Source organism: Triticum dicoccoides, chromosome 1B (genome assembly GCF_002162155.2).
Source record: "Triticum dicoccoides isolate Atlit2015 ecotype Zavitan chromosome 1B, WEW_v2.0, whole genome shotgun sequence".
NCBI lineage: Eukaryota > Viridiplantae > Streptophyta > Magnoliopsida > Poales > Poaceae > Triticum > Triticum dicoccoides.
Genome location: NC_041381.1, coordinates 355,108,151 through 355,130,276, shown reverse-complemented (window position 1 = coordinate 355,130,276; position 22,126 = coordinate 355,108,151).

Genomic DNA, 22,126 nt, shown 5'->3' with positions numbered 1-22,126 from the left:
TATCTCTCTGTTCGAGCAGGAGCCCCACGATGTCGCCATGGATGGCTGCAGCCCGAGCTCACGTTCGTCCTCGCAACGGAGCCACCACCAAATTGTCCACGGGTCCGTCGGGCCCCGGCCATCCCCGTCGTTGCCGGACCTCCTCAGCTTGCCGGAGCCCCAAGTTCCCTGCACCCGAGCTCCCCTGACCTGAGGCCGTCATCCTCGACCGCGCCAAGTTCCTCGGCGCCGCACCCCGTCTTCCTCCTCGTCGCGCCGATCCAGGAGGATCGACCTCGCGCGCATTCCCCGCCTCGATCCGGCCATCCCCACGCCAAGTCCCGCGCCTGCTAGCCCTGCTGCGAGTCCCCAGCGCCGCCCCCTTCTGTTCGAGCGAGGGAGACGAGCGACGACTCTTCTGCATCGAGCTGCTCTGCCCGAGCGTCGTGTTGACCGTCATCTTGCCTCATCAAGGCCCAGCAGCTCCTTCTCTTCTCCAGATCCAGCCCGGCCTTCTCCAGCCTCTGCACCGAACTGGGCCTGGCCCATGGTGAGGCCCCCTTGCAGCGCCTCTTTTGTTTTTCTTCTGCTGGCCCAACATGCAGTAGATTCGGCCCTGTTATGTTTTTTTTACCATCTATGATTTGTCTATTATCCGGAGACTACAATTTTACAGAAAAACCATCAAGCATCATGCATATAATAACTCCACAACCGTGCGTCATATGTAAATAATTTATATATGGAAAATGCTTAGTTTTTCATCTAGTTTCACAATATCCAACTTTCATCCATGTTTAAAATGTCTAAAATGCTGTTTGATTAAATTTGCTCAAATGCCATGTTAAAATGATTTATTTCATAACTAAATAACCGTATCCATTTTTAATAAACTTTATATGTAAATGGGGTGGAAAACTGCCTAGTTAACATGGTCCACTTTATTTTCCTGTTTAACAACTTTAAATATGTTTTAGGGCAGAACAGTAGCAAATTCATAAATTGCATATGAGGATTTTCTGGAAATGTTGTTTGTTGTTCCAGCCTCATTTAAACTTGCCTAAATAGTTAGTTTACTTTTGTTACACCCCTTGCCATGTTTAACAACATTTAACATTGTTGTGTACCTAAACGAGAGCGAACTAAATAACTCGGATGTGGTGTTTCATCAATATGCAACTCGTTGCATATTGAGCTTCACTTAACTTGTAGTATTGTTTGTTGCACTTTGCCATGCCATGCCTCATTAAACCGGACATGCATCATACTTGGTTGTGCATCATGCCATGTTTATGCTTGTGTGTTTACCATGTTGTTTGTTTCTTTCCGGTGTTGCTTCCTAGTTCCAGTAATGTTGCGATTGTGAGGATTCGTTCGACTACTCCCGTTCGTCTTCTTCATGGACTCGTTCTTCTTCCAAGCGGGATTTCAAGCAAGATGACCGTTACCATGGATCTCACTACTATCATTGCTATGCTAGTTGCTTCGTTCTATCGCTATGCTGCGCTACCTATCACTTGTTCTTCAAGCCTCCCAATTTGCCATGTCAGCCTCTAACCTTTTGCACCCTTCCTAGCAAACCATTGCTTGGCTATGTTACCGGTTTGCTCAGCCCCTCTTATAGCATTGTTAGTTGCACGTGAAGTTGAAGATTGCTCCATGGTGGACAGGATTTTGTTGGGATATCACAATATCTCTTATTTAATTAATGCATCTATATATTTGGTAAAGGGTGGAAGGCTCGGTCTTATGCCTGGTGTTTTGTTCCACTCTTGCTGCCCTAGTTTCCGTCATACCGGTGTTATGTTCCCGGATTTTGCGTTCCTTACGCGGTCGGGTGATTTATGGGACCCCCTTGACAGTTCGCTTTGAATAAAATTCCTCCAGCAAGGTCCAACCTTGGTTTTACCATTTGCCTCACCTACCCCTTTTTCCCTTGGGTTTCTGGAGCCCGAGGGTCATCTTTATTTTAGCCCCCCCGGGCCAGTGCTCCTTCGAGTGTTGGTCCGAAACGGGCAGACTGCGGGGCCACCTCGGGGCAACTCGAGGTATGGTTTTACTCGTAGGCTGACCTATCCGGTGTGCCCTGAGAACGAGATATGTGCAGCTCCTATCGGGATTTGTCGGCACATCGGGCAGCTTTGCTGGTCTTGTTTTACCATTGTCGAAATGTCTTGTAAACCGGGATTCCGAGACTGATCGGGTCTTCCTGGGAGAAGGTATATCCTTCGTTGATCGCGAGATCTTATCATGGGCTAAGTTGGGACACCCCTGCAGGGTTTAAACTTTCGAGAGCCGTGCCCGCGGTTATGTGGCAGATGGGAGTTTGTTAATGTCCGGTTGTAGGTAACTTGACACCAGATCCGAATTAAAACGCATCAACCACGTGTGTAGCCGTGATGGTCTCTTTTCGGCGGAGTCCGGGAAGTGAACACGGTTTTGGGTTATGTTTGACGTAAGTAGGAGTTCAGGATCACCTCTTGATCATTGCTAGCTTCATGACTGTTCCGTTTGCTCTCTTCTCGCTCTTATTTGCGTATGTTAGCCACCATATATGCTTAGTCGCTGCTGCAACCTCACCACTTTACCCCTTCCTTTCCCATTAAGCTTTGCTAGTCTTGATACCCATGGTTATGGGATTGCTGAGTCCTCGTGGCTCACAGTTTACTACAACAACAGTTGCAGGTACAGGTTATTCGATGATCATGACGCGAGAGTGATGTTCCTTGTTTTGGAGTTTTCTTCTGCTTCTTCTTCGATCAGGGGATAGGTTCCAGGTCGGCAGCCTGGGCTAGCAGGGTGGATATTGTTTGAGCTTCTTTTTGTGTTTCATCTGTAGCCGGATGTTGATCTTATGTATGTTGTATTGATGTACTCTTGTGGCATTTGTATGCCTTGTATGTATCCCCATCTATTATGTAATGTTTATGTAATGATATCCACCTTGCAAAAGCGTTTCAATATGCGGTTCTATCCTTGGTGGGACCTTCGAGTCTCTTTAGGATAGTATCGCATATTGGGCGTGACACACGTTATCCTTGTTATTTCTCTTGCAACCAAAATCCTTTTCTGTAAGGTGAAAATTCAATGCGGTGTCATGCACCTTCCTTGTCCTCGAGCTGCTTCTTCGCACGGCCGAGCTCGCTCTCGGACCGCTCGAGGTTCTGCTGCAAAGCATCGACCTCCACAGTCAGTGCGGCAGAGGTCAGCAGCGCAGCCTGCAATCCCATATTGACATATTTTTAGAACTCATGCGTATATCTTTGTAAGATCCTCACTCCGGCTTTTCTTTCCGAACACCGAATCGAGCATCAGGGGCTACTGTCTATGCGGTATTATATTACATGTCTTAAAATCTTACCTCAAAGCCTGTTAGAAGGCTGCTGCAGGCTTCGGTCAGCCCGCTCTTGGCGAGCCGAACCTTCTGAATCACCGCACTCATGATAGCGCGGTGTTCTTCTTTGATGGAAGCGCCGTTGAGCGCCTCCAACAAGTTATCTGGCGCCTCCGGTTGGACGGAGGCTGCCGGTGTCACGGTCTTGCCCTTCTTACGAAGGGGCCGCCTGCCGGACTCCGGAACCACTGCTGGTTCCTGTGCGGAGTCCGGTGCGAAGTCCGGGAGGTTGCCTTGCGGCACCTCCGGAGCCCCCTCCTCCTGATGGGTCCCCTCCTGGGATCCCACCTTGGCATCGTCCACGTCGCGAGGAGTGGAGGCAGCCGGAAGGGAATCCATATCCGACGTGCCTAAGGACCCTCTCGACGAAGCGGGATGATCATCCTTGGCCGGACTACAGGTTGTATGCGGCATTAGAAAGACACCGCGTGGCAGAAAGAAAAATTATAAATCACTCAGGAATCCGGATACTTACGATCTTGCCAGGGGCTTGGCCCTTGAGGGCCACTCCTCGTCGCCATCGCCGGCGTTGGCGGAGCAGTCCGGAGGAAGGGTCCTTCCCTTCTTGGACCCTTCGGCCTCCCTCGCTGGGGAAGCCTTCCTCTTCTTCTCTCCCCCCGCTGGGGGGGAGTCTTCCTTCTTCTCCTCCTCGTCCTTAGGGGAGGAGTCCGCCTCAGAGTCATCAGACGATGAGTCCGATAGCACCTGACGCCGGGAACTCCTTCGGGTTCCCGTGGCCTTCTTCTTCGCCTTCTTCTCCGGCACCACGTAAAGGGCCGGAACCAGCAGCCCCGTCAAACGGGTGTCCGCTGGGTCTTTGGGAAGGGGAGCCGGACAGTTAACCTGTGCGGACGTTTTCTGCCAGTCCTGTTAAAGGCATTGGGAGTTTTAGATCCCACATGAAGTCAAACTATGAAATAAATGAGTGTCCCATAAAGGATAACATAGCTTACCTCGCCGGCCGGGCGCTGTGTGCTGAATCCGCGATCTTCGGTTGCGGATGCGGGGGCTTCTCCGCCCTTGAACAGCACCCTCCAGGCAGCTTCGTACGTCGTGTCGAAGAGCCTGCTCAAAGTCAGGTGTTGTGCCGGATCAAACTCCCACAAATTGAAAGCCCGTTGCTGGTAGGGGAGAATCCGGCGGACGAGCATGACCTGGATCACGTTGACAAGCTTAAGCTTCCTGTTCACCAGGTTCTGGTGACAGGACCGGAGTCTGGTCAGCTCCTCCGAACTACCCCATAGCAAGCCCTTCTCTTTCCAGGAGGTGAGCTGCATGGGGGTACCAGATCTGAACTCGGGGGCCGCTGCCCATTTAGGGTCACGCGGCTCGGTGATGTAGAACCACCCCGATTGCCACCCTTTGATGGACTCCACAAAGGCACCCTCGAGCCAAATGACGTTGGGCATTTTGCCCACCATGGTGCCTCCGCACTCCGCTTGGACGCCCTTCACCACCTTCGGCTTGACATTGAAGGTCTTTAGCCACAAGCCAAAGTGGGGTTGGATGCAGAGGAAGGCCTCGCACACAACGATAAACGCCGAGATGTTGAGGATGAAGTTTGGTGCCAGATCGTGGAAGTCCAGGCCGTAGTAATACATGAGCCCCCGGACGAAGGGGTGAAGTGGGAAGCCCAGTCCGCGGAGGAAGTGGGGAAGGAATACGACCCTCTCATGGGGCCTGGGGGTGGGGATGAGCTGCCCCTCGTCGGGCAGCCGGTGCGCGATGTCGCTGGACAGGTATCCGGCGCCGCGCAGCTTCTCGATGTGCCCCTCCGTAACGGAGGAGGCCATCCACTTGCCTCCCGCTCCGGACATGGCTGGAGAAGGTTGAGGCGAGATGTGCGGACTTGGGCGCTGGAGCTCGAGTGCGCGGAGATGGATAGGCAAAGGAGGAAGAAGGCGTAGGTAAAAAGGGTGGATCCTTATCCCCTTATATATGGGCAGACGAAGACTATGCGTCCCCACCAGCCTGGTAAAACTCGCTTATCTCCCAAGCGCCACAATCAGTGGCGCAGTTGGGTTACCCACGTCCGTATTGATGGGAATCCCGGAATAAGGGGAACACGATCTCTGCTTCGACAAGACGTGCCAAGGAAACCGCTTTGCTAAACGCGCTGAGGTGGTATAAATAAAAACGATTCAAGTAAAGGCTTGGTAGTGGTGTGACGTCACGCCACAAAATATGTCAGCAGATTGAACTTGTGTACATATTATTCTCTCTACGGTGGTATGTGGAATTTATTTTACAGAGCCGGACACTATCCCGGTGTTCACAATCTTTTATGAATTATTCGGAGGAGGAACCCGCCTTGCAATGCCGAAGACAATATGCGCGCCGGACTCGTCGTCATTGAAGCCTGGTTCAGGGGCTACTGAGGGAGTCCTGGACTAGGGGGTGTCTGGATAGCCGGACTATCATCATCGACCGGATTCCAAGACTATGAAGATACAAGATTGAAGACTTCGTCCATTGTCCGGATGGGACTTTCCTTGGCGTGGAAGGCAAGCTTGGCAATACGGATATGTGGATCTCCTACCATTGTAACCGACTCTGAGTAACCCTAGCCCTCTCCGGTGTCTATATAAACCGGAGGGTTTTAGTCCGTAGGACGAACAACCATTACAACAATCATACCATAGGCTAGCTTCTAGGGTTTAGCCTCCTTGATCTCGTGGTAGATCCACTCTTGTACTACCCATTTCATCAATATCAATCAAGCAGGAGTAGGGTTTTACCTCCATCGAGAGGGCCCGAACCTGGGTAAAAACATCGTGTCCCTTGTCTCCTGTTACCATCCGCCTAGACGCTCAGTTCGGGACCCCCTACCCGAGATCCGCCGGTTTTGACACCGACAGCTACCATATGTTCCGCTCTATTGGGTAAGGTGGCACCAGGAGAACTACTGAAGTTGTGCCCTAGTTCATATGGATAAGCACCTCAGTAGAGAAAGCCGAAAACTAACTGTCATGATATAGCGCAAGACTTGTCAACCACTCGATGACTCAGCGGAATCTTCATGATTCCTCCGCATTAATGAAGGACTGGTTTTCCGGTCATGTACGTACGTGCACTGTATTCAGATGAACGCGGAAGTACCAGGGGCTATATAGTAGCCCCACCGTCAAACTCCTATGGCTAAGTGAAAGTGTTAAAGCTATATAGTCTGATTGCCTGGTTCGCCGTGCTATCACCTCCTTAATGGACCAAGACACTGGATGAAGTGTGATTACATGCTTTTCCAAACACCCCTGCATTATATGCGTGGGGGCTGAAGCCGACAACTGCAAAGTTTCAGGTTATATACATACATACAAAAACGGCCGCACAAGAGGCACTATAATACTTTCATGCAAAAGTATAAACATAGCCCTTATAATGAAAATAAGGTTGTTTTTACAATTCAGATACATGTCACTCGAACATGGTACTCTTCGAGCACTGAGCCTCTATTAAACGGGCACCTTCTAGGACTTCTTCAAAATAGTGCTCGGCCGGGTCCTGGCCTCCCGCTGGACCCCGGGTTGCAATAGCGGTGGCCTCCATCCCTGCCCAGTATGTCTTAACATGGGCAAGAGCCATCCGCGCACCCTCCATGCATGCCGACCTCTTCACAGTGTCGATATGCGACATAGCACCAAGGAATTGTTGCACCAAACCAAAATAAATGTCTGGCCTTGGTCCTTTTGGCCAAAGATGATCCACGACAGACGTCATAGCAAGCCCGGACAAACTATGGAGCTCGGCCCATGCGGCCATTTTCTCATTCAATGGCAGCGGACGTGTCGGGGCACTGAACTGCGACCAGAACAACCTTTCTACCTCATATCTTTCTGATCTTTGTAAAACTCAGTCGCATCAGCAGCACTCTTTGCCAAATCCGCATACGCGTCTGCAGCACTCCATAACTGGTCCAGAGGGGCATACTTCGGATCTCCGAACTTCTATCAGGACGCCGACTCAATGCCACATCGATCTAGCATGTAACACCTCATATCACTTTGCGGCCTCACGCACGGTATCCCCACGGGTGTCGCCTTACCTTTGCCCGGGACCGTTTGTGCCTTTTGGCACACGTATATGATAGTGTCGCTAGCATCCATATGATAAGGAGCCCGAGCTGACATGGCTAGTCGTAAACCCAAAGTGGCACTAACTTATAGGGACAGGCATACATGACCCAGCAACGAACGTGTCGGTCATTAGCGAGTGAATCCAGGCTGTAGCGCTGGGCTAGCAGGACTCCGGTGAACCGGGCTGTAGCGGGCTAACAGGACTCCAGTATTCATCGCGTGACATTTCCCCGAAGGGACAGACACAGGAACGAAGAAGGACACATGCCGGCCGGCCTAAGTGTTCCGGAGCAGTAGCACGCTACCATGGCTCAGTGGAAGCACTAGGAGACATTTCCCGGTAAGAGAGGCTACTAAGGATAAACAACTAGATAGTCAGATCCCACACATAGCAATACACATTACACGTATGCATAACATGCAAGTATGTGCTGTACAACATGGCATCACAGCATAACTCAACAACTCATATAGATAAGGCTCAAAGAGCCATCATAGCATTTATTGCAAACAGGGGTCACAAGACCCATCATACAGAGCATACAAGCAACAAGCGGAAGCATTACATGTCTGGGTACAGACATCTACAAATGAAAAAGGCTGAAGAGCCTGACTATCTACAACATCCGATCAAGATCGTAGCTGAGGTACAAGCTACTTGTCGAAGTCCACGAGAACACTAGTAAGACCGAAGTCTCCGCTGCAAAAACATAAATAAAGCAACATGAGTACAAAGGTACTCAGCAAGACTTACATCGGATCCTATCATACATGCACTTGTATCAAGAGGGTAATGTGGGGTTTAGTTGTAGCAAGCCAGCTTTGACTCTGTGGCTATCCTGTTCTACGACTACCAGAACTTCTTTGAGGTGATATGGCGCACACGAGTCCACTAATCACCACACAATACACTACTATGGATTCATCCCCGTCTCCCTACGAGAAGGCCATCCATAGCACTCACACTTGTCTTGAGCATTTTATAGTATCCACTTCAAGTTGTCTATGTACCATGTAAGCATCCAAGAAGTCCGTATCCGCAGACCCGGCTATTCGAATAGATCATGTTAACCCTGCAGGGGTGTACTTCTTCACACACGCTCTCGCCACATACCGCCATGCACACATCATGTATCTCGGCAACCTTCAAGCGGAAGACTGGCGAGGGCGTCGGCCACGACCTGACTAACCACACAAGACTCTAGCCCAGGTTTATCGCCTATTCGGGTTCCATCCGCAAGGAGATCCGGCCGGGGTGTCACTCACGGCCCCAAACGATGTATGCAGGGTTCCCGAGCCCACCATCCGGGTGCCACTCGGTACACCAGGCCACGTGTCCCTAGTCTGTCCCAAGCCCACCCTACCGGGTGCCACTTGGTAGAAAAATAGCACTACCTACAAACACCAGAAACTAGTTGCGACTCCTGGACAGAGACCAAGTTGGTTAATAAGTCGAGAGAGTTAATTACAGATCCCAATGTGTGGTAGTATCGAGTCATTGGACAACATACATAGAACTCAGTGCTTAAGGACGGTTCCAGTGAGACAACCCACCATGTACTTCTACATGGCCTCCGACCGCTACCTTTACCAAATCGCGTTCACACACTTCACTCTCAGCATCAAAACATAGAACTGCACTCCAATTCATTCCCAATGAATCAGACCTGACACAACTCTAAGCAATAGCAGGCATAGCATGGTAGGAACACAACATGGCTCAATCAACTCCTACACATGCTAGTGGGTTTCAACTATTTACTGTGGCAATGACAGGTCATGCAGAGGAATGGGTTCAACTACCGCATCACAAAGTAGCAGATGAATCGTTGTTGTCCTAATGCAATAACTGAGAGCAGGAGCGAGAGAGTAGGATTTTATCGGAATGAACAAGGGGGTTTGCTTGCCTGGTAGATCAACAAGGAAGGCACTGCTCCTCAGACAGGTACTCTGGAACACTCTCGGGAGCAGGACCTATCGAGAAGGAACGGTGTCGACAATCAATACACAACATATGCAACAATATGATGCATGATCATGGCATGTAGATGTGATGTTGTTTGGCTAATGCATCTAGCATTCTATTTGGAAGAGATCCATTTGAACCAAGGGTTCAAATGCAACTCTAAATTAAGTCTCTTAAAATGCCATAATGTGTTTTCTCATATACAGCATGTATAAGTTGGTTTGTCATGCATGAAACTAGTACAGATGGAAAGATTGCATTTTTTTGATAATTTTTCATATATAAATTATTTCAATCTGAGCTACGGTTGAATTTATATGAATTTTTGAAGTTTTGAACATTTTCTGGAATTCCCTGTTTAAAAATAATAATTCCAGAAGAAGGATAACTGCGTCAGCATGACGTCATGCCTACGTCAGCAGGCCAGCGGCGCTGACTGGGTCAAACCTGACGTGTGGGGTCCACACGTCAATGTCTCAGTTAACTAACAGAGTTAGTTAACTCTAATACTAACCTAACTACAGATTAGTAGGGCAGGGCCCACTGTCAGTGTCTCTAGGGGGGGGTAATTAGTGCCTAACTGGAGACCACGTCAGCCCGGCGGAGTTTTGGCCGGCGGCGACCAACAACGCGGCGGCGACTCGCCGGACTTGCGCTAGGAGCGGCGGCTGGTCGCGCGGAGACCACCGGGGCGTAGCCCGTCGTCGTCCGCGTCCAGGGAAGCAGGTTGGAGGCTGCAGGGGCACCGGAGCTCACCGGAGCGGGGCTCGAGGCGGCGGCCGGAGTTCGGCCGGGTGCGTGCGGGTGCTGCAGGGCACGACAGGAGCGGCGGGCGGCGGCGTTGGCCTTCTGGGAGGCTGCTGAGCGCGGTGGCAGGTGCAGGCGCGGGCTGCGATGGCTCTGGCCACGACGGGGAGGTACCACGGCGGCGCGACCGCTCGGGTCCGGCGGCTAGCGTGGCTACGGCATGAAATCGAGCGCGAGGAAGGAGGGGAGGCGGAGGAGAACTCACGGCGGATCCAGCGAAGGCGTCAGCGAGCTCGGGGAAGCTCTGGTGCGACCGGAATGTCGTCGGCGATGTCGGGCGGCCGGAGGCGAAGATGACGTTGGTGGCGGCGATGTAGAGCGTCCGGTGTCGCTTGACTCGGTGGAGAGGACGTGGGAGTCGCGGAGATGCTCGTGGACTCGTCGGAGAGGCGAGGTCGTGGCGGTGGGCGCGGCAACAGCGAGCGGCAGCGACGGCAGCGTTCGGGGACGATGGGGAAACGGCGAGGGAGAGAGCAGGGGGAGAGTGAGCGGGGCGTGGGGTGGCGCGTGGCGTCGCGCGGGGCATCCAGAACGACGAGAGGGAGGACAGGCAGGCAGGGAGGGAGGAGGTGGCGCGGCGCGGCGGTGCGCGCGCGTCGAGCACGCGCCCGTCCTCCTGTCGGGGAGGAAGACGACAGAGGAGGGGGGCCAGGTGGGCTGGGCCAGCTGCTGGGCTGCACGGTGCCGGGCCAGTACAGGAGCTGGGCCGCAGGTAGGTCCTGGTAAGGTTTTTCCCTTTTTGTTTCTTTTTCTAATTTCTAACATTTGTTTTGATTTAATAATAATACTAAATCAGTTTATTTTCTTATGACAATTTTTGTAGGAACTAGTGGTATTATTCCAGAACTCCCCAACAAGTGGCATAATTTTTGGACATATATTAATATATATAACTAATATATTTCCAATGCAAATATTTATGCATTAATTCCAAATGCCCAAAATAAATACTTATGAGCTCCCAAAAATATTGGTTTGATTTTTATCTCTGTCCAGTATTTTTAGAGGGCAACATGAGCATTCTCTTGGACCTTTTTGGAGCAATTTTTATTTGGGTCATTTCTAAAAATGATTCTGAGGGTTCACAAATCCTCATTTCAAATTTAAATGGAATTTAAACATGATGCACAAATGACTAGCTAGTCTAGGTCATACCAGAACTAGGGATGTGACAACTCGCCCCCACTTGAAAGAATCTCATCAAGAGATTCAGGGGTCGACGGAAAGAAAGCGGGGTACTCCAGTCGAAGACGATCTTCTCGCTCCCAGGTAGCTTCTCTCTCGGAATGATGAGACCACTAAACCTTGAGGAACTTGATGTTATGACGTCGAGTGACACGCTCTTCTTGATCAAGAATGCGAACCGGGTACTCTCGGTATGTGAGGTTATCTTGGAGATCAAGCGTTTCGTGGTCCACTCCACGGATGGGATCCGAGAAGCAATGCCTGAGTTGAGAGACGTGGAAGACATCATGAACTCGAGAAAGATGTGGGGGTAGTTCCAACTGGTAGGCAACCTCTCCTTGTTTAGCGAGAATGCGAAAAGGACCAATGTAACGAGGAGCCAACTTGCCCTTGATACCGAAACGATGGGTACCCTTCAAAGGAGTAACCCGAAGGTAAGCTTTGTCGCCAACTTCATAAGTCATATCCTTATGATGACGATCATACTGGCTCTTTTGGCGAGACTGGGCTGTTTTCAAATTCTCACGAATGATGCGAACTTGCTCTTCTACCTCCTGGATCATGTCCGGTCCAAAGAATTGTCTTTCACTGGTTTGTGACCAGTTCAAAGGTGTTCGACATCTTCGTCCATAGAGAATCTCAAAAGGAGCTTTCTTGAGACTGGATTGATAGCTATTGTTATAAGCAAACTCGGCGAAAGGAAGACATTTCTCCCAATCCATACCGAATGAGATAACGCAAGCTCTAAGCATGTCTTCGAGAATTTGGTTGACCCTTTCCACCTGACCACTTGATTGAGGGTGGAAAGCAGTACTGAAGGAAAGATGGGTTCCCATGGCAGTTTGGAAACTCTCCCAGAAATGAGAAGTGAAAAGACTGCCACGGTCTGAATTGATCTCTAGTGGAACACCATGAAGTGATACTATTCGAGAAATATATAAGTCAGCAAGCTGACTAGCGGTGATACTCTCTCGAACAGGTAGGAAGTGCGCCACTTTGGAGAGACGATCAATGATTACGAAGATAGCATTATTCCCTCTCTTGGTCCTGGGAAAGCCGGTGATGAAATCCATAACAACTTTATCCCATTTCCACTCAGGAATAGCTAAAGGCTGAAGGGTGCCAGCAGGTCTTTGATGCTCTGCCTTAACGCGACGACAAACGTCACAATTAGCAACAAAGTCGGCGATTTCTCTCTTCATCCTAGTCCACCAGAACCTCTGGCATAGGTCCTGATACATCTTAGTACTACCGGGATGAATTGTGAGAGGAGATTCATGCGCCTCCTTAAGAATCAGTTGTCGAAGATGCTGCTTCTTGGGGACCACCAGACTGTTCTCGAAGAAAACAACACCTCGATCATCAACAGAGAAACTACCAGCAACTCCCTTCTTCACATTATCCTTGATTCGAGAAATACCCGTATCATACTGCTGGCTAGTTATGATCTGATCCTCAAGAGTAGTTTTCGCCACCAAGGTAGAAAGGAATCCTTGAGGAGCAATGTGAAGATTAAGCTTACAGAATTCCTCATGGAGAAGTGGTTGACCCTGCTGCAACATGAGATTGTTGCGATAGGATTTATGGCTTAGCGCATCAGCCATGACATTAGCTTTGCCTGGGGTGTAAGTAATCCCTAGATCATAATCTGAGATCAACTCCAACCAACGTCTTTGCCTAAGGTTCAGATCCGGTTGGGTGAAGATATACTTGAGACTCTGGTGATCGGTGTAGATCTCGCAACGTTTACCAAGGAGGTAATGTCGCCAGGTCTTGAGTGCATAGACTACGGCTGCAAGCTCTAGATCATGTGTAGGATAAAACTCCTCATGTGGATGCAACTGTCGAGATGCATAGGCAATCACATGACGATCCTGCATAAGGATGCAACCTAGTCCCTGTCGTGAGGCGTCGCAGTAGATAACAAAGTCTTTAGTGAAATCCGGTGGCACAAGTATGGGAGCAGAAGTCAGGCGTCTTTTCAGTTCCTGAAAACTGTACTCACACTGTGGGGACCACTCAAACTTTTTATCTTTCTTGAGAAGTTCCGTGAGGGGTTTAGCTACTTTGGAGAAGTTTTCAACAAAGCGACGACAATAGCTGGCTAGACCAAGGAAGCTCCTAACTTGTTTCAGGTGGAGTCCAGTCAAGAACGGCCTTAACTCTCTCAGGATTGACAGCAATACCCTTACCAGATATCACGTGGCCCGGATAGGTCACTTTGGCAACCAAAATTCACACTTGGAGAACTTGGCATAAAGGCAGTGCTCTCTGAGTTTTTCTAGCACAAGTCTAAGATGTTCGGCATGCTCTTCCTCGTTCTTCGAGTAAATAAGAATATCATCGAGGTAAACCACGACGAATTTATCTAAGTACTCCATGAAGATCGAGTTCATCAAGCGGGAGAATGTTGCTGGAGCGTTGGTTAGACCAAAGGACATGACGGTGTACTCGTACTAACCATAACGAGTGACAAAGGCTGTCTTGGGGATGTCCCCGTTTCTGATCTTGATTTGGTGGTAGCCTAACCTCAAATCCATCTTGGAGAAGACTGAGGATCCAGCGAGCTGATCATACAGATCGTTGATCCTGGGGAGCGGATATTTGTTCTTTATCGTGACCAAATTAACGGGACGATAATCTACAACCATCCGGTCCGTACCATCCTTCTTCTTGACAAAGAGGACGGGGCAAGCCCAAGGAGAAGAACTAGGACGGATGAAACCCTTTTGCAAGGACTCATGAAGTTGTTTCTTAAGCTCGGCTAGTTCTAAGGGTGCCATTTTATAAGGTCTCCTACAGATTGGAGCGGTTCCTGGGATAAGATCTATGACGAACTCTACATCTCTGTCAGGAGGAACACCTGGCAGTTCCTCTGGAAAGACATCCGGAAAGTCACGAACTACCGGAATATCTTCAAGGTCTGGAAGAGGGCTGGCATTAAGAGAATAGAGCTGACGCCTTGCAACTCTAGTGGAGACAGTGACTATCTTGCCAGATGGGTGTGTAAGCTGAACGGACCTGGTGTAACAATCAATCTTGGCATAATGAGCTGTCATCCAGTCCATACCCAAGATGATGTTAATATCTGTAGACTTGAGGGCTATAAGTGATGCAAGGAATACAAGTCTGTCTACAAGGATTTCGTTACCATGGCTTACACTAGAAGTTTGCCATTTGGATCCAGGAGTTTGAATGACTAGTGGAGAGGGTATATCACAAAATGACATGTTGTGCAAGTTAGCATAGCTTTCGGAAATGAAGGAGTGAGACGCTCCAGTATCGAACAAAACCGATGCAGGATGACAGTTGACAAGGAGTGTACCAAGAACGACATCCGGATCATCATGAGCATTTCTAGCTGAGACGTGATGCACACGTCCACGTTCAGTGGGAGCTGACTTGACACTGATCATCTTGCATGGTGGCTTAACACAACCAACAGACTTCTCGCGCTGGGGTGGAGCATAGCTAGACTGAGAGCAGTCACGTGCATAGTGTCCTGGCTTCCCGCATGTGAAGCAAGTCCCTGAAGTTGGACGTGGACCCGCACTGACAAGCAGTCTACCAGTAGGCCTGGGTGGAACATACGGCTGAGCTGGGGAAGGCACCACATAGGATGGTCTTGGTGAATATCCGGAAGGAAGAGCGGATTTTGGAACCCAAATCCGGCGCTTCTGAGGACCAGAACTGGAGGAAGATCCCAAATCATGGGTGTGCTTACGAGACTCCTCGTAAGTGAGCTGAGTTGTCTCTGCATTAATAGCCTTGTTCACCAGAGCTTGGAATGTATCGCAATGATGCAGGTGGAGATCACGACGCAACTTGGGGTTGAGACCCTTCCGGAACCTAGCCTGCTTCTTGGCGTCCGTAGACACCTCTTCTGAAGCATAGCGAGCGAGGTTCTCAAACTCTCTACTGTAAGCATCAACAGCCATCTTACTCTGGGTGAAGCTACAGAACTCTTCTCTCTTGTGATCGATGAGGGCCTGAGGAATGTGATGCTCGCGAAAAGCCTCAATGAAATCCCTCCAAGTAGGAATCTGGCCAGCTGGAAGCATAGCCTCATAGTTCTGCCACCAAAGACTAGCAGGACCTTCCAGGTGGTATGTGGCATAGGTGACCTTTTCATCTTCAGCTACGTTCGTGGAACGCATCTTATGAGTGATGCTACGGAGCCAGTCATCTGCATCGAGTGGCTCAATAGAATGATGAAAGGTAGGTGGGTGCAAGCGAATGAAGTCATGAATGGTTGCAGACCCTTTGAACCAATGTGCGGTGTTCTCTTCGATACGTGCCAACAAGCGGTTAGACTCACGCTTGTTCCTCTCCATCTCTAACATGAACTCTGCCAACGAAGGCTGGTCGGGAGGATACTCATCCCTACCATCTCCGTGGTTCTGGCTACGAACAACAGAACTTTGCTTAGCTGATGACATCCTGAGAAACGAAATGAAGGACGGAATCAGCATCAACTATAGGCTATAGAATGTAGGATAAGGGGATTAGTATCTCTCAAACTACTAGGGCAATTCCGGCAGCATAACGGCAGTAAAATGCTCAGAATGAGACATCGTGCTAAAAATGGAGTAGTAACATACTCAACATCACCACTCAAGGTTCCGAGATCATACTAAGCAGGTTACACCGTAGGTACTTGAAAACTGGGGTATGACTCTGATCAACCAATCCTATGGGACTACAGAGTAGTAACACGTGATCCTGATAGACGGAAGAGAATGCCTAGTTCCTTAACCCCGCAGGAAAGATAGGATGACTCAGATCAGAAGGCCATGAGGTATAAGGAGTAAAAAGAGCCTTACATTCCATCCCACAATCAATTCCCTTATATAACTAAAGAATTTCTAGACTCAACTTCGACCAGTTTGGCTTGGTAATCCTATAGGCAGTCAGGCTCTGATACCAAAGCTGTCAGGACCCCGACTCAATGCCACATCGATCTAGCATGTAACACCTCATATAACTTTGTGGCCTCACGCACGGTATCCCCACGGGTGTTGCCTTACCTTTGCCCGGGACCGTTTGCGCCTTTTGGCACACGTATATGATAGTGTCGCTAGCATCCATATGATAAGGAGCCCGAGCTGACATGGCTAGTCATAAACCCAAAGTGGCACTAACTTACAGGGACATGCATACATGACCCAGCAACGAACGTGTCGGTCATCAGCGAGTGAATCCAGGCTGTAGCGCTGGGCTAGCAGGACTCCGGTGAACCGGGCTGTAGCGGGCTAACAGGACTCCGGTATTCATCGCATGACATTTCCCCGAAGGGACAGACACAGGAACGAAAAAGGACACATGCCGGCCAGCCTAAGTGTTCCGGAGCAGTAGCACGCTACCATGGCTCAGTGGAAGCACTAGGAGACATTTCCCGGTAAGAGAGGCTACTAAGGATAAACAACTAGATAGTCAGATCCCACACATAGCAATACACATTACACGTACGCATAACATGCAAGTATGTGTTGTACAACATGGCATCACAGCATAACTCAACAACTCATATAGATAAGGCTCAAAGAGCCATCATAGCATTTATTGCAAACAGGGGTCACAAGACCCATCATACAGAGCATACAAGCAACAAGCGGAAGCATTACATGTCTGGGTACAGACATCTACAAATGAAAAAGGCTGAAGAGCCTGACTATCTACAACATCCGATCAAGATCATAGCTGAGGTACAAGCTACTTGTCGAAGTCCACGAGAACACTAGTAAGACCGAAGCCTCCGGTGCAAAAACATAAATAAAGCAACATGAGTACAAAGGTACTCAGCAAGACTTATATCAGATCCTATCATACATGCACTTGTATCAAGAGGGTAATGTGGGGTTTAGTTGCAGCAAGCCAGCTTTGACTCTGTGGCTATCCTGTTCTATGACTACCAGAACTTCTTTGAGGTGATATGGCGCACACGAGTCCACTAATCACCACACAATACACTACTATGGATTCATCCCCGTCTCCCTACGTGAAGGCCATCCATAGCACTCACACTATTCTTGAGCATTTTATAGTATCCACTTCAAGTTGTCTATGTACCATGTAAGCATCCAAGAAGTCCGTATCCGCGGACCCGGCTATTCGAATAGATCATGTTAACCCTGCAGGGGTGTACTTCTTCACACACGCTCTCGCCACTTACCGCCATGCACACGTCATGTATCTCGGCAACCTTCAAGCAGAAGCCTGGCGAGGGCGTCGGCCACGACCTGACTAACCACACAAGACTCTAGCCCAGGTTTATCGCCTATTCGGGTTCCATCCGCAAGGAGATCCGGCCGGGGTGTCGCCCACGGCCCCAAACGATGTGTGCAGGGTTCCCGAGCCCACCATCCGGGTGCCACTTGGTACACCAGGCCACGTGTGCCTAGTCTGTCCCAAGCCCACCCTGTCGGGTGCCACTTGGTAGAAAAATAGCACTACCTACAAACACCAGAAACTAGTTGTGACTCCTGGACAGAGACCAAGTTGGTTAATAAGTCGAGAGAGTCAATTAAGGATCCCAATGTGTGGTAGTATCGAGTCATTGGACAACATACATAGAACTCAGTGCTTAAGGACTGTTCCAGTGAGACAACCCACCATGTACTCCTACATGGCCTCCCACCGCTACCTTTACCAAATCGCGTTCACACACTTCACTCTCAGCATCACAACATAGAACTGCACTCCAATTCATTCCCAATGAATCAGACCTGACACAACTCTAAGCAATAGCAGGCATAGCATGGTAGGGACACAACATGGCTCAATCAACTCCTACACATGCTAGTGGGTTTCAACTATTTACTGTGGCAATGACAGGTCATGCAGAGGAATGGGTTCAACTACCGCAACACAAAGTAGCAGATGAATCTTTGTTGTCCTAATGCAATAACTAAGAGCAGGAGCGAGAGAGTAGGATTTTATCGGAATGAACAAGGGGGTTTGCTTGCCTGGTAGATCAACAAGGAAGGCACTGCTCCTCAGACAGGTACTCTGGAACACTCTCGGGAGCAGGACCTATCGAGAAGGAACGATGTCGACAATCAATACACAACATATGCAACAATATGATGCATGATCATGGCATGTAGATGTGATGTTGTTTGGCTAATGCATCTAGCATTCTATTTGGAAGAGATCCATTTGAACCAAGGGTTCAAATGCAACTCTAAATTAAGTCTCTTAAAATGCCATAATGTGTTTTCTCATATACAGCATGTATAAATTGGTTTGTCATGCATGAAACTAGTACAGATGGAAAGATTGCATTTTTCTGATAATTTTTCATATATAAATTATTTCAATCTGAGCTACGGTTGAATTTATATGAATTTTTGAAGTTTTGAACATTTTCTAGAATTCCCTGTTTAAAAATAATAATTCCAGAAGAAGGATAACTGCGTCTGCATGACGTCATGCCTGCGTCAGCAGGCCAGCGGCGCTGACTGGGTCAAACCTGACGTGTGGGGTCCACACGTCAGTGTCTCAGTTAACTAACAGAGTTAGTTAACTCTAATACTAACCTAACTACAGATTAGTAGGGTAGGGCCCACTGTCAGTGTCTCTAGGGGGGGTAATTAGTGCCTAACTGGAGACCATGTCAGCCCGCTGAAGTTTTGGCCGGCGGCGACCAACAACGCGGCGGCGACTCGCCGGACTTGCGCTACGAGCGGCGGCTGGTCGCGCGGAGACCACCGGGGCGTAGGCCGTCATCGTCCGCGTCCAGGGAAGCAGGTTGGAGGCTGCGGGGGCGCCGGAGCTCGCCGGAGCGGGGCTCGAGGCGGCGGCCGGAGTTCGGCCGGGTGCGTGCGGGTGATGCAGGGCACGGCAGGAGCTGCGGGCGGCGGCGTTGGCCTTCTGGGAGGCTGCTGAGCGCGGTGGCAGGTGCAGGCGCGGGCTACGGTGGCTCTGGCCACGACGGGGAGGTACCACGGCGGCGCGACCGCTCGGGTCCGGCGGCTAGTGTGGCTACGGCACGAAATCGAGCGCGAGGAAGGAGGGGAGGTGGAGGAGAACTCACGGCGGATCCAGCGAAGGCGTCAGCGAGCTCGGGGAAGCTCTGGTGCGGCCGGAATGTCGTCGGCGATCTCGGGCGGCCGGAGGCGAAGACGACGTTGGTGGCGGCGATGTAGAGCGTCCGAAGTCGCTTGACTCGGTGGAGAGGTCGAGGGAGTCGCGGAGATGCTCGTGGACTCGTCGGAGAGGCGAGGTCGTGGCGGTGGGCGCGACAACAGCGAGCGGCGGCGACGGTAGCGTTCGGGCACGGTGGGGAAACGGCGAGGGAGAGAGTAGGAGGAGAGTGAGCGGGGCGTGGGGTGGCGCGTGGCGTCGCGCGGGGCATCCAGAATGACGAGAGGGAGGACAGGCAGGCAGGGAGGGAGGAGGTGGCGCGGCGCGGCGGTGCGCGCGCGTCGGGCACGCGCCCGTCCTCCTGTCGGGGAGGAAGACGACACAGGAGGGGGGGCCAGGTGGGCTGGGCCAGCTGCTGGGCTACGCGGTGCCGGGCTAGCACAGGAGTTGGGCCGCAAGTAGGTCCAGGTAAGGTTTTTCCCTTTTTGTTTCTTTTCTAATTTTTGACATTTGTTTTGATTTAATAATAATACTAAATCAATTTATTTTCTTATGCCAATTTTTGTAGGAACTAGTGGTATTATTCCAGAACTCCCCAACAAGTGGCATAATTTTTGGACATATATTAATATATATAACTAATATATTTCCAATGCAAATATTTATGCATTAATTCCAAATGCCCAAAATAAATACTTATGAGCTCCCAAAAATATTGGCTTGATTTTTATCTGTGTCCAGTATTTTTATAGGGCAACATGAGCATTTTCTTGGACCTTTTTGGAGCAATTTTTATTTGGGTCATTTCTAAAAATGATTCTGAGGGTTCACAAATCCTCATTTCAAATTTAAATGGAATTTAAACATGATGCACAAATGACTAGCTAGTCTAGGTCATACCAGAATTAGGGATGTGACAACTTCATCCACAACAAAAAGGGCCTCCCATCCGTGATATCTCCGGCTTCACGAAGCTCCTCCCTTATCCCTCTAATTTCATAGTGGGTTTCCATGGCTGCCTCCAAGGCATTCTTCAGGTCAGCCGCTTTCGCTTGGCTTTCCTTTTTGAGGAGCTCATAGCGGTCGGTGGCATCTTTCAGCTCAATAGCCATCTTGGCTATTTTTTCTTCGCTCTGGCAATGAGCAGCCTGTTCGGCTCTTAAATCTTCGACCGCCTTCAGGGCGGCCGCATCACTTATTCTGGCTTGTTCATTGGCTCGGGCAAGTTCCGCCCGAAGGGTCTCCACGGTGGCAACTCCATCTGTAGTCACAGCATATTGTGGATACTAGCATCATGCTCCTCTTAATATTTGCTGATAAGCCGAAGATACATACCATGTGCCTCATCAAGCCGCTTGTTCACAAGCGCGATGTTGACATCTGCCACGTCAAGTTGCCGCTTCAGTTCGGCAAAACCAGCAGTCCGGTTAGTCGCCGGACCCTCCACCGCCTGCACCTAAAAGCAGCGCGATCATTACCTGGGACTACGATCCTCTGTTTGCCGCCTCTCGACGGCAACCAGAGTCTGAGGGGCTACTATCTATACAGAGCACAACTAGCGTGTGCGGTACCGCCAAAAATACATATATTATTTTGCGTACCTCAAAGCCTCTTAGCAGACTCATAAAAGCTTCATTCAAACTGCTTTTGGCGGATGAAATCCTCTCAACCACCATACCCATTAAGGTATGATGTGCCTCTGAGATAGCCGCTCACTCCAAAAGACCCATCAGTGTGTCCGATCGTGTGCCAGACAATCCCGGACTCTTTCTATTGCTCTCGTTGGGAGCCGAATACTCTAGACTTCGGGCAGCCGGAGTGTTAATTTTTGGCCTTGGCGGATCAAGAGAAATCCCCCGTGACGACACCTCGGGGACGTCCGCCCCATGTGGCGGGGAGGCAGGAGGAGGCGTTTCGCTCTCCATCATCTCCGGAAGAAGATCCCCCGAAGACGAACTCTGTGGAGAAGGGCTACGAGCTGGACTGTAAGATATATGTCTCTGTTATTATTCTCAGAGATAAAACAGGATATATTTACCAAAGTACTTTTTTTACTTACAGCTCGGTTGAGGGCTGGCACCCTTGCAGGCGTTGTGCGGTAAGGACGCCCTCTGGGGCAGGGCCCCCTGGTGAGGGTTTCTTCCCTCGTTTGGAAACGTCCGTTTCCAAGTCTTCAGAGGCGGCCCTTTTCTTCCCGTGAGGAGAGGGGATTTTAGATTCACCTCCCCGATTATCCTCCTTCGTGGAGGCACGCATCTTCTCCTGATGGCACCTGATACGGTGCGCGCTCAAGAATCCTGGTTAATAAAGGATCCTGCGAGCCTTTGGGAAGGGGGGACGAACACCTGATCCTCTCCGCCTTTCTTATCCAGTCTTGGCAGAGAGCAATTTTTCAGAATGATGTTGTAACAAACATAAAGGACGGCATGTTCGGTAGCGGAATTACTTACTTGGGTATCTGTATGGTTGCAGTTGACACCCGCATCCTCGGTGGTGTCCGTACACTTTATTCGTGATCAGAAGAGCAATCCATACATCTCTTTGAGTGTCACGCCGAAGAATTGTTGAATGGTTCGCGGTCCTTCCGGGTTGAACTCCCACATACGGAGAGATTGACGTTGGCATCGCAGGACCCGA